Source organism: Schistocerca serialis, unplaced genomic scaffold (assembly GCF_023864345.2).
Source record: "Schistocerca serialis cubense isolate TAMUIC-IGC-003099 unplaced genomic scaffold, iqSchSeri2.2 HiC_scaffold_1228, whole genome shotgun sequence".
Taxonomy (NCBI): domain Eukaryota; kingdom Metazoa; phylum Arthropoda; class Insecta; order Orthoptera; family Acrididae; genus Schistocerca; species Schistocerca serialis.
Window position 1 is genome coordinate 60,001 of NW_026047434.1, and position 12,500 is coordinate 72,500.

The 12,500-nt window shown below is 56.6% G+C and overlaps 2 non-coding genes and 1 pseudogene across 2 annotated transcripts; all 3 read right to left on the reverse strand.

Moving 5' to 3' along the window:
* LOC126436172 (large subunit ribosomal RNA) overlaps positions 1 to 5,202 on the reverse strand; it is a 7,262-nt pseudogene extending 2,060 nt beyond the window's left edge.
* A 188-nt stretch (positions 5,203 to 5,390) lies between these two features.
* LOC126436135 (5.8S ribosomal RNA) lies at positions 5,391 to 5,545 on the reverse strand. Its single transcript, XR_007580450.1, has one exon. It is a non-coding gene; the product is annotated as a 5.8S ribosomal RNA (ribosomal RNA).
* Positions 5,546 to 5,898: 353 nt separating this feature from the next.
* Positions 5,899 to 7,807, reverse strand: LOC126436153 (small subunit ribosomal RNA). Its single transcript, XR_007580466.1, has one exon. It is a non-coding gene; the product is annotated as a small subunit ribosomal RNA (ribosomal RNA).
* Positions 7,808 to 12,500: the final 4,693 nt, after the last annotated feature.

A 12,500-nucleotide genomic window follows, 5' to 3' on the forward strand; every position in this document is an offset into this window, starting at 1 on the left:
CGCACTACAGCGTCATGGCGCTTGACCCGGGACCCGTGCGTCCGAAAGCAAGCCTGAAGTACGTGGTTGGCGGTCTCCACGGCCTGGCATCCCGCGCGGCATCTGGTGTCCGCCTCCCGCCCGCGACTGCGCCGTGCCTTCGTAGGGAAGGCGTTGATGCGGGCGCGGAGGGCGTCGATGTATTCACGCCCAGATAGCAGGCGACTGGTGTCGGCGACCCACTGATGTTGGCCACTGACGGCGGCAGAAGATGACAGCGCCGCACCGTCAATGGCGATGTGTAGGCGCGCCGCCCACATTTCCCCAACCTGCGTTGACGATTTGAGGAGGTGGCCCTCCCACATTAGGTGGCGCTCCAGCACCTCGATCTCACGCTGCACCTCATCCATGCCTGCACCGTCGCAGGCTGGCCCTATCTTCTTCAGCGCCAGGAGACGGGACCGACGGAGGGTCGGACCCATCCATCGGCAAGATGGAATGCCGAGGCCCCCCTGGGCAACAGGAGCGTGGAAGTATCCCAGGGGGGTGTCCGCCGGAAGGCGGAACCATCTCCTGACGGCGGCCCGGATGGTGACGTCGGCCGACTTCAATGCACCCACCCGGGTGCGGCTGAGGGCCAGCCCGTGGTACAGGCCAGGGAGAAGTACGTTGGTGAGAGCGTGGAGGCGCTGTTGCGGCTTCAGCGGAGCTCGGGAGATGACGTCAAGCTGCTCCACCAGGTGGCGACGTGGATTGAAGACGCAGCGACCCGCCGTGGAAAATTGCAGCCCCAGGTACCGGAAGGTTTCACCCACACGCAGGGCAGGCATGGTGGTATTGCCTGCTGTGAAGGTGACATTGCTGTCCACCTTCACCTTCTTCTCGCGCCCTGACGCGACTAAGGCGAGGGTGAAACACTTCCGGGCGTTGATCTGCAGCCCCAGGTGGGCGAGGGCTGCGGTAGCTGCGTCGATGAGGGACTGCAAGCCCCTCGGGGTCGCTGCAAACAGCAAGACGTCATCTGCAAAGGCCGCAGCGTTGACTCTGCGACCGAGGATCCGAGCTCCGATGTGGGAGGGCAGTTGGCCTAAAACGTAGTCCACCGCAAAGTTGAACAGGAGGGGGGAGAGGGGATCGCCCTGGCGAACGCCCCGTGCTGGCTGCACAGACACGCCCACGCCGGCGCCGTCCGCTATCACTGTCGTGCTGCCCTCGTAGCACCGCTCGACGTACTCGACAAAGCAATCCGGTAGGCCATGCGCCTTCAGCACAGGGCGAAGGGCAGCATGATCCACCGAATCGAATGCCTTCGAAACGTCGATCGATGCCACAAAGACAGAGCGGCAGGAGCGAACTGCGTCGGTGAGAGCAGTGTCCAAGATGAAAGTATTTTCCAACATCCCATCCCGAGGGATGAATGCCCGCTGACGTTCGTCCACAGCACAAGCGCGCATCAGGCGTGACGCGAGAACCTTGTGAAAGGTCCGCGCCAACACCGAGCAGACCGTAATGGGGCGAAAGTCAGCGGGGGATGTTGGTGCAGCCGTTTTCGGGAGAAGGGACGTCCGCGCGCGAAGCAGGCGTTCCGGGAGGGCGCGGGCCAGAAGGAAGAGATTCATCACTTTCACCAGGACTTCGTGCGGCAGGCGCCGCAACTCCGCTGGGGTAAGGCCGTCCGGCCCGGCCGCTGATCCCCTGGGCGGCAACGCGGCGGCGACCTCCTCATGTGTGACCGGCCCCCATAGGCACTCAAGAGCGACAGGCTCCGAGTGCGGGAGGAGGCGGTCACGGATGAGGCCCGCGGTGGAGACGGGCTTCTTTGTGAAGAGGTCCGCCCAGAAGTCCAGCAGGCCAGGGATGGCAGGTGGCGGCTGGAGCAGGGTGCCATCCAAGAGGCCGCGCACGCAACGTGCACGCGACCGTCGGAAGGCATCCTGCGTTCTCGCGTACTCCCAGCGGCGCCGCTTGCGCTTCTGCGTCGGCGGCGCGGCAGGCGGCCGCTTCGATGGTTGGCGCGGCCGCTGTGTCCTGGTGATCGATCTCTCCCCTCTGGACCCGACCGACGCAAGGGCATCCGGGAGCATGCCCAGGATGACATCGGGCGGCGTGCCCCGCCCCAGACCTATGACACGATCCAGGGCAGAGAAACGCTGGGCGGAAGCGGGTAGCCCCGCCAGATGCTCCCAGATGGCGGCGTCAGTCGGCCCCTCCGGCGGCGGCCCGGTGGTGTCGGCCGCGAAGTCCTCGGCTGCGTCGACGGGCGGCGCAGCGGCCTCGCCCGCGTCTGGCAGCGGGCTCGCTGCTCCCCGGCGGGACGCCGGCTCTTCCCCCCGACCGATCTCAAGAGAGTCATAGTTACTCCCGCCGTTTACCCGCGCTTGCTTGAATTTCTTCACGTTGACATTCAGAGCACTGGGCAGAAATCACATTGCGTCAACACCCGCTAGGGCCATCGCAATGCTTTGTTTTAATTAGACAGTCGGATTCCCCCAGTCCGTGCCAGTTCTGAGTTGATCGTTGAATGGCGGCCGAAGAGAATCCGCGCACCCGCGCGCCCCCGGAGGAGCACGCTAAGGCGGACGCGGCCTCGCAGCAAGGAAGATCCGTGGGAGGCCAAGGCACGGGACCGAGCTCGGATCCTGCACGCAGGTTGAAGCACCGGGGCGCGAACGCCGCGCAGGCGCGCGCATCCTGCACCGCCGGCCAGCACGAGGCCGACCAACGGCGAGAGCAGACCACGCCCGCGCTAAACGCCCGCACTTACCGGCACCCCTACGGCACTCACCTCGCCCAGGCCCGGCACGTTAGCGCTGACCCACTTCCCGACCAAGCCCGACACGCCCCGATCCTCAGAGCCAATCCTTATCCCGAAGTTACGGATCCAATTTGCCGACTTCCCTTACCTACATTATTCTATCGACTAGAGGCTCTTCACCTTGGAGACCTGCTGCGGATATGGGTACGAACCGGCGCGACACCTCCACGTGGCCCTCTCCCGGATTTTCAAGGTCCGAGGGGAAGATCGGGACACCGCCGCAACTGCGGTGCTCTTCGCGTTCCAAACCCTATCTCCCTGCTAGAGGATTCCAGGGAACTCGAACGCTCATGCAGAAAAGAAAACTCTTCCCCGATCTCCCGACGGCGTCTCCGGGTCCTTTTGGGTTACCCCGACGAGCATCTCTAAAAGAGGGGCCCGACTTGTATCGGTTCCGCTGCCGGGTTCCGGAATAGGAACCGGATTCCCTTTCGCCCAACGGGGGCCAGCACAAAGCGCATCATGCTATGACGGCCCCCATCAACATCGGATTTCTCCTAGGGCTTAGGATCGACTGACTCGTGTGCAACGGCTGTTCACACGAAACCCTTCTCCGCGTCAGCCCTCCAGGGCCTCGCTGGAGTATTTGCTACTACCACCAAGATCTGCACCGACGGCGGCTCCAGGCAGGCTCACGCCCAGACCCTTCTGCGCCCACCGCCGCGACCCTCCTACTCGTCAGGGCTTCGCGGCCGGCCGCAAGGACCGGCCATGACTGCCAGACTGACGGCCGAGTATAGGCACGACGCTTCAGCGCCATCCATTTTCAGGGCTAGTTGCTTCGGCAGGTGAGTTGTTACACACTCCTTAGCGGATTCCGACTTCCATGGCCACCGTCCTGCTGTCTTAAGCAACCAACGCCTTTCATGGTTTCCCATGAGCGTCGATTCGGGCGCCTTAACTCGGCGTTTGGTTCATCCCACAGCGCCAGTTCTGCTTACCAAAAGTGGCCCACTTGGCACTCCGATCCGAGTCGTTTGCTCGCGGCTTCAGCATATCAAGCAAGCCGGAGATCTCACCCATTTAAAGTTTGAGAATAGGTTGAGGTCGTTTCGGCCCCAAGGCCTCTAATCATTCGCTTTACCGGATGAGACTCGTACGAGCACCAGCTATCCTGAGGGAAACTTCGGAGGGAACCAGCTACTAGATGGTTCGATTAGTCTTTCGCCCCTATACCCAGCTCCGACGATCGATTTGCACGTCAGAATCGCTACGGACCTCCATCAGGGTTTCCCCTGACTTCGTCCTGGCCAGGCATAGTTCACCATCTTTCGGGTCCCAACGTGTACGCTCTAGGTGCGCCTCACCTCGCAATGAGGACGAGACGCCCCGGGAGTGCGGAGGCCGCCGCCCCGTGAAGGGCGGGGAAGCCCCATCCTCCCTCGGCCCGCGCAAGGCGAGACCTTCACTTTCATTACGCCTTTAGGTTTCGTACAGCCCAATGACTCGCGCACATGTTAGACTCCTTGGTCCGTGTTTCAAGACGGGTCGTGAAATTGTCCAAAGCTGAAGCGCCGCTGACGGGAGCGATTATTCCGCCCGAGAGCATCCCGAGCCAACAGCGGCGCGGGTCCGGGGCCGGGCCAGGTAGGTCCGTCATCCGGGAAGAACCGCGCGCGCTTGCCGGGAGCCCGAGCGCCCAAAGGGGCGAATCGACTCCTCCAGATATACCGCCGGGCAGCCAGCCAGGACACCGGGGCTCTGCCCAACAGACGCGAACCGAGGCCCGCGGAAGGACAGGCTGCGCACCCGGGCCGTAGGCCGGCACCCAGCGGGTCGCGACGTCCTACTAGGGGAGAAGTGCGGCCCACCGCACACCGGAACGGCCCCGCCCCGCGGCGAGTGGAAAGGCAACCGGACACGACCCCGCCGCGAATTGCTCCGCGCGGGCGGCCGGCCCCATCTGCCGAGGGCGGAGGCCAGTGGCCGGATGGGCGTGAATCTCACCCGTTCGACCTTTCGGACTTCTCACGTTTACCCCAGAACGGTTTCACGTACTTTTGAACTCTCTCTTCAAAGTTCTTTTCAACTTTCCCTCACGGTACTTGTTCGCTATCGGTCTCGTGGTCATATTTAGTCTCAGATGGAGTTTACCACCCACTTGGAGCTGCACTCTCAAGCAACCCGACTCGAAGGAGAGGTCCCGCCGACGCTCGCACCGGCCGCTACGGGCCTGGCACCCTCTACGGGCCGTGGCCTCATTCAAGTTGGACTTGGGCTCGGCGCGAGGCGTCGGGGTAGTGGACCCTCCCAAACACCACATGCCACGACAGGCGGCAGCCTGCGGGGTTCGGTGCTGGACTCTTCCCTGTTCGCTCGCCGCTACTGGGGGAATCCTTGTTAGTTTCTTTTCCTCCGCTTAGTAATATGCTTAAATTCAGCGGGTAGTCTCGCCTGCTCTGAGGTCGTTGTACGAGGTGTCGCACGCCACACCGCCAGCCGGCTGTGCACGCTACCGAGTAAGTACCGGTATGCGAACCGCCAGGCGACGGGCGCGCATCGCACGTTTAAGGAGACGCGGCCGGCCCCACAGGCGGCCACGACACTCCCAGGTCTGCGAAGCGGGGCAAACGCCGCGCGCTTCAGTATACGTAGCCGACCCTCAGCCAGACGTGGCCCGGGAACGGAATCCATGGACCGCAATGTGCGTTCGAAACGTCGATGTTCATGTGTCCTGCAGTTCACATGTCGACGCGCAATTTGCTGCGTTCTTCATCGACCCACGAGCCGAGTGATCCACCGTCCTGGGTGATCTTTTCATAGTTTCCACCATCTCTTTCGAGACAGTTGCATAGGCGGGACTGAGGCGTGTGGCGGCCCTGTTCCAGCGTTCAGTGTCCAACGGCCTCACGGCCGATGGGCGTCGTACGGCTCCACACCGGAGCGGACAGGCAGTCGGGCGAAAGTCATTCAAAACCGGCGCCAGGCGCCAGGTGCCGCAGGCCAGCCGCTCCAGCGCTTCAGCGCTCGTACCACACAACATTGCCGTTAGTTTTGAGACGAACGCGTGGTTCCGCACGCGGCGCACGGCTACTGCGAGCCGTACAGGTAGCTGCGTGTTGCGCGACACGACACGCACATCGAAAGACATGCAGTCTAGTCGGTAATGATCCTTCCGCAGGTTCACCTACGGAAACCTTGTTACGACTTTTACTTCCTCTAAATGATCAAGTTTGGTCATCTTTCCGGTAGCATCGGCAACGACAGAGTCAATGCCGCGTACCAGTCCGAAGACCTCACTAAATCATTCAATCGGTAGTAGCGACGGGCGGTGTGTACAAAGGGCAGGGACGTAATCAACGCGAGCTTATGACTCGCGCTTACTGGGAATTCCTCGTTCATGGGGAACAATTGCAAGCCCCAATCCCTAGCACGAAGGAGGTTCAGCGGGTTACCCCGACCTTTCGGCCTAGGAAGACACGCTGATTCCTTCAGTGTAGCGCGCGTGCGGCCCAGAACATCTAAGGGCATCACAGACCTGTTATTGCTCAATCTCGTGCGGCTAGAAGCCGCCTGTCCCTCTAAGAAGAAAAGTAATCGCTGACAGCACGAAGGATGTCACGCGACTAGTTAGCAGGCTAGAGTCTCGTTCGTTATCGGAATTAACCAGACAAATCGCTCCACCAACTAAGAACGGCCATGCACCACCACCCACCGAATCAAGAAAGAGCTATCAATCTGTCAATCCTTCCGGTGTCCGGGCCTGGTGAGGTTTCCCGTGTTGAGTCAAATTAAGCCGCAGGCTCCACTCCTGGTGGTGCCCTTCCGTCAATTCCTTTAAGTTTCAGCTTTGCAACCATACTTCCCCCGGAACCCAAAAGCTTTGGTTTCCCGGAGGCTGCCCGCCGAGTCATCGGAGGAACTGCGGCGGATCGCTGGCTGGCATCGTTTATGGTTAGAACTAGGGCGGTATCTGATCGCCTTCGAACCTCTAACTTTCGTTCTTGATTAATGAAAACATACTTGGCAAATGCTTTCGCTTCTGTTCGTCTTGCGACGATCCAAGAATTTCACCTCTAACGTCGCAATACGAATGCCCCCGCCTGTCCCTATTAATCATTACCTCGGGTTCCGAAAACCAACAAAATAGAACTGAGGTCCTATTCCATTATTCCATGCACACAGTATTCAGGCGGGCTTGCCTGCTTTAAGCACTCTAATTTGTTCAAAGTAAACGTGCCGGCCCACCGAGACACTCAATAAAGAGCACCCTGGTAGGATTTCAACGGGGTCCGCCTCGGGACGCACGAGCACGCACGAGGCGGTCGCACGCCTTCGGCTCGCCCCACCGGCAGGACGTCCCACGATACATGCCAGTTAAACACCGACGGGCGGTGAACCAACAGCGTGGGACACAAATCCAACTACGAGCTTTTTAACCGCAACAACTTTAATATACGCTATTGGAGCTGGAATTACCGCGGCTGCTGGCACCAGACTTGCCCTCCAATAGATACTCGTTAAAGGATTTAAAGTGTACTCATTCCGATTACGGGGCCTCGGATGAGTCCCGTATCGTTATTTTTCGTCACTACCTCCCCGTGCCGGGAGTGGGTAATTTGCGCGCCTGCTGCCTTCCTTGGATGTGGTAGCCGTTTCTCAGGCTCCCTCTCCGGAATCGAACCCTGATTCCCCGTTACCCGTTACAACCATGGTAGGCGCAGAACCTACCATCGACAGTTGATAAGGCAGACATTTGAAAGATGCGTCGCCGGTACGAGGACCGTGCGATCAGCCCAAAGTTATTCAGAGTCACCAAGGCAAACGGACCGGACGAGCCGACCGATTGGTTTTGATCTAATAAAAGCGTCCCTTCCATCTCTGGTCGGGACTCTGTTTGCATGTATTAGCTCTAGAATTACCACAGTTATCCAAGTAACGTGGGTACGATCTAAGGAACCATAACTGATTTAATGAGCCATTCGCGGTTTCACCTTAATGCGGCTTGTACTGAGACATGCATGGCTTAATCTTTGAGACAAGCATATGACTACTGGCAGGATCAACCAGGGAGCTGCGTCAACTAGAGCTGAGCAGCCGGCCGCCCGGGAGTGTGTCCCGGGGGCCCGCGCGAACACGCAAGCGTCCGCTCAATTATTCTGCAAACAGGAGGAGGCTGAGCTCCCCTGCACAACACACCTCGAAACCCTCTCAGGTCCCGGCGGCGCGCAGCGCCGTCCTAAGTACTTGGTCGGGTTCGAGAGAGGCGCAATCGCCCGGAGTTAGGCGAGTAGACGCTTTAGGTGCGACCACCCGTGCTCCCAACTGAGCTTGCCGCTGCCGACAGAGGCCCGGGAGCGTGCTGTCGTGGCATTGCCGGCGGGAGACAACACGCGCCACCTACGGTGACCGGCAGCTCCAACGCCAGCGCCACAGAAGGACAAAAGCCCCACTTGGGTGCCGAAGCGAACTCTCCCAGCACAGCGCACGCGCCAACACGTCCGCACAGCTGCGATACAAACCACCTGCGAGAACCGCTGGGGCGACCGAGCAGCAGACGGCGTCGCGGCGCCGAGCGCCGGGCGGCGGCGCATCCTCAGCGCACACAGTCCTCAATCGGACCAGCACACTGCAGATGGCCACCGCGCTTCGCACCGGGCCCGCGAGGACCTACTTTGGCCGCAAGGCGCCGCGAGCAGGGGGCGCCGGCGCGCAGCTGCGCCGCCTGCCGCGTCCGTCGGCCGGCGCGCCTGCCACTGGCCGCCCCCACCAGCCGGCTGTAGCGCGTGCGCCCACGCACCGCGCTGCCAGCACGCCGGGCGGCCCCCCCTCACCGGCCGGGGACGGTCCCACCCAGCCACCGCCGCGTATCGCCTCACACCCAGATCCCCTTTCGCGTTCGTGGGCATGGTGGGTCCCCTTTCACGTTCGTGGGCATGGTGGGTATCCCTGAAACAACCGGTTAATAGCTCGACCGATCGTCGCCAACACTGATTCACCTCTAGCGAGAACAACCGCACCACAACGGGTTACCTGTTGTTCATTTGCGTAACGTCACCAGCAAACGTAGACGTCCATCGCCATTTGCAACGAGTATTGCATGCCTGTGTCAGGTGTCACAACACACTACGTCTGCCCACATAGACGCAACAACATGTGCACGCCTCGAGAACACGTGGAAGGTAGCCCCCGTACGTATGCGGTGTCCATTGCGCGAACGACTGTCAGCCGGCCTCTGCAGGATGTCGCAGATGTGGAACGCGGTGCAACATGCTATCACGGTGTGTGAGAAGAGACGACTACGTCCGAATACACGCTCCACTACATCAACAGACTGCTCATGCTGATCGCCATCCAGGGCGTCCGTTCCTCCCACACGTCTGAATGGCGTACCACACTGCAATCCAGCTCTTATAGGGAGACGACACGTAGCTGCGTGCACAATATTTGGACTGTATGGTCTGCCGTTGCTAGGCGCAGTCGTCGTACGGTCACACATGTGCCACGATGTATCATTCAGTACATACGGACCAATGTGCAGTACAGTTTGTGGGTTTTGCGTACATCGGCGGACAGGTGACAGGCCGTACCACAACGTAGGCTGAGTACGTCGGCATGCGAAGGGCATTGAACATGCAAACTTCTCAACGACCAGCTTGCGAAGGCAGGGGGGAAGGGGGGGGGGCATGTACGTCCTGCTGCTATCCACATTACAGTGTATAGCAGGAGCATGTGGAAAGTCAGCAACACCTGCAAGGTGTTTAACATGACGCGATACACAGGGGACCGGGCAGTGCGAATAGCGAACTATATTGCGAGGGTTGCGGTTAGGCAACACTACACTAATTTAACGAGTTGCATAACAATTACAGAGCAGGTTCAGCGACAACGTGCGTCAGGTTAAGGCGCAATATAGGTTAGGTTGAGGCACAATATAGGTTAGGTTAAGGCACAACATGGGTTACGTTAAGGCACAAATTGGGTTACGTTAAGGCACAACATGGGTTACGTTAAGGCACAACATGGGTTACGTTAAGGCACAAATTAGGTTACGTTAAGGCACAAATTAGGTTACGTTAAGGCACAAATTAGGTTACGTTAAGGCACAAATTAGGTTACGTTAAGGCACAAATTAGGTTACGTTAAGGCACAAATTAGGTTACGTTAAGGCACAAATTAGGTTACGTTAAGGCACAAATTAGGTTACGTTAAGGCACAAATTAGGTTACGTTAAGGCACAAATTAGGTTACGTTAAGGCACAAATTAGGTTACGTTAAGGCACAAATTAGGTTACGTTAAGGCACAAATTAGGTTACGTTAAGGCACAAATTAGGTTACGTTAAGGCACAAATTAGGTTACGTTAAGGCACAAATTAGGTTACGTTAAGGCACAAATTAGGTTACGTTAAGGCACAAATTAGGTTACGTTAAGGCACAAATTAGGTTACGTTAAGGTACAATATGGGTTAGGTTAAGGTACAATATGGGTTAGGTTAAGGTACAATATGGGTTAGGTTAAGGTACAATATGGGTTAGGTTAAGGTACAATATGGGTTAGGTTAAGGCACAACGTAGGTTAGGTTAAGGCACAACGTAGGTTAGGTTAAGGCACAACGTAGGTTAGGTTAAGGCACAACATAGGTTAGGTTAAGGCACAACATAGGTTAGGTTAAGGCACAACATAGGTTAGGTTAAGGCACAACATAGGTTAGGTTAAGGCACAACATAGGTTAGGTTAAGGCACAACATAGGTTAGGTTAAGGCACAACATAGGTTAGGTTAAGGCACAACATAGGTTAGGTTAAGGCACAACATAGGTTAGGTTAAGGCACAACGTAGGTTAGGTTAAGGCACAACGTAGGTTAGGTTAAGGCACAACGTAGGTTAGGTTAAGGCACAACGTAGGTTAGGTTAAGGCACAACGTAGGTTAGGTTAAGGCACAACGTAGGTTAGGTTAAGGCACAACGTAGGTTAGGTTAAGGCACAACGTAGGTTAGGTTAAGGCACAACGTAGGTTAGGTTAAGGCACAACGTAGGTTAGGTTAAGGCACAACGTAGGTTAGGTTAAGGCACAACGTAGGTTAGGTTAAGGCACAACGTAGGTTAGGTTAAGGCACAACGTAGGTTAGGTTAAGGCACAACGTAGGTTAGGTTAAGGCACAACGTAGGTTAGGTTAAGGCACAACGTAGGTTAGGTTAAGGCACAACGTAGGTTAGGTTAAGGCACAACATAGGTTAGGTTAAGGCACAACATAGGTTAGGTTAAGGCACAACATAGGTTAGGTTAAGGCACAACATAGGTTAGGTTAAGGCACAACATAGGTTAGGTTAAGGCACAACATAGGTTAGGTTAAGGCACAACATAGGTTAGGTTAAGGCACAACATAGGTTAGGTTAAGGCACAACATAGGTTAGGTTAAGGCACAACATAGGTTAGGTTAAGGCACAACATAGGTTAGGTTAAGGCACAACATAGGTTAGGTTAAGGCACAACATAGGTTAGGTTAAGGCACAACATAGGTTAGGTTAAGGCACAACGTAGGTTAGGTTAAGGCACAACGTAGGTTAGGTTAAGGCACAACGTAGGTTAGGTTAAGGCACAACGTAGGTTAGGTTAAGGCACAACGTAGGTTAGGTTAAGGCACAACGTAGGTTAGGTTAAGGTACAACGTAGGTTAGGTTAAGGTACAACGTAGGTTAGGTTAAGGTACAACGTAGGTTAGGTTAAGGTACAACGTAGGTTAGGTTAAGGTACAACGTAGGTTAGGTTAAGGTACAACGTAGGTTAGGTTAAGGTACAACGTAGGTTAGGTTAAGGTACAACGTAGGTTAGGTTAAGGTACAACGTAGGTTAGGTGAAGGCGCAATGTAGGTTAGGTTAAGGTACGATATACCTTAGGTTAAGGTACAATATCGCTTAGGTTAAGGTACAATATAGCTTAGGTTAAGGTACACGTTGTAGGGAAAGGTGTATTTTGGGGGGGGAGGGGGCGGCAGGTTCGTTGATAGTGATTATCGTAAGTGCATGCCTGCGGGATCATCCGATTTGTCACGTCAGGATGCACTTGTGGCTCATGACAGGCGGCGCTCCGATTCCAAGGTTGTGGCAGATCTGTGTCTTTCATTCCTGCCATTGTTTGTGTACTGTGACAGGAGGCAGTATTGTGATGTTGGGTGCACCCCTGTGTAGGACATGTGTGGGTGTTCGTGGCTTAGCTGAGCAATGGCGGATGTCGGAAGGGTGGGATATTCTGTTTTCTGGGTGGACCTCCCGGTCTGGTTATGATAGTGTGGATTGTGTAATGTGGCGGAGAGGATGCACCGGATGTTCTTCCATGCTGGTGGTTAGATATTGTGTGTGTGCCTGTTAGAGGCAGAGAGTAGTGTGTGATAGTGTCTGGCTGACGTGTGGTTCTCATTGTGTGCAGAGTCTTTCAGCATGTATAGGGACGGTTGTATATATTATCTGTATTCTGATGGCTCTGCATCTATTACTAATCAGTGCCGTGTATACGGTTACTCTGGTTCCAGTCGAAACTGTTCTATCTCTGTACATTAGTGACACTGCGGCTCCACTATGTTGCCGCCCCTGTCGGCCGTTTCCCCCAGTGTGTGGCTAATGATTATCAGCAATCAGTCTATTAGTCAATACCGGTAGTGTGACGACGTGAAATGTCCGGGATGGGGGAAGCTACACGCTTCCCGTGGGTCAGGGCCTAGAAAGACTCTTCCCACGCAGGAGGCTCGGACTGTCATTACTCTTC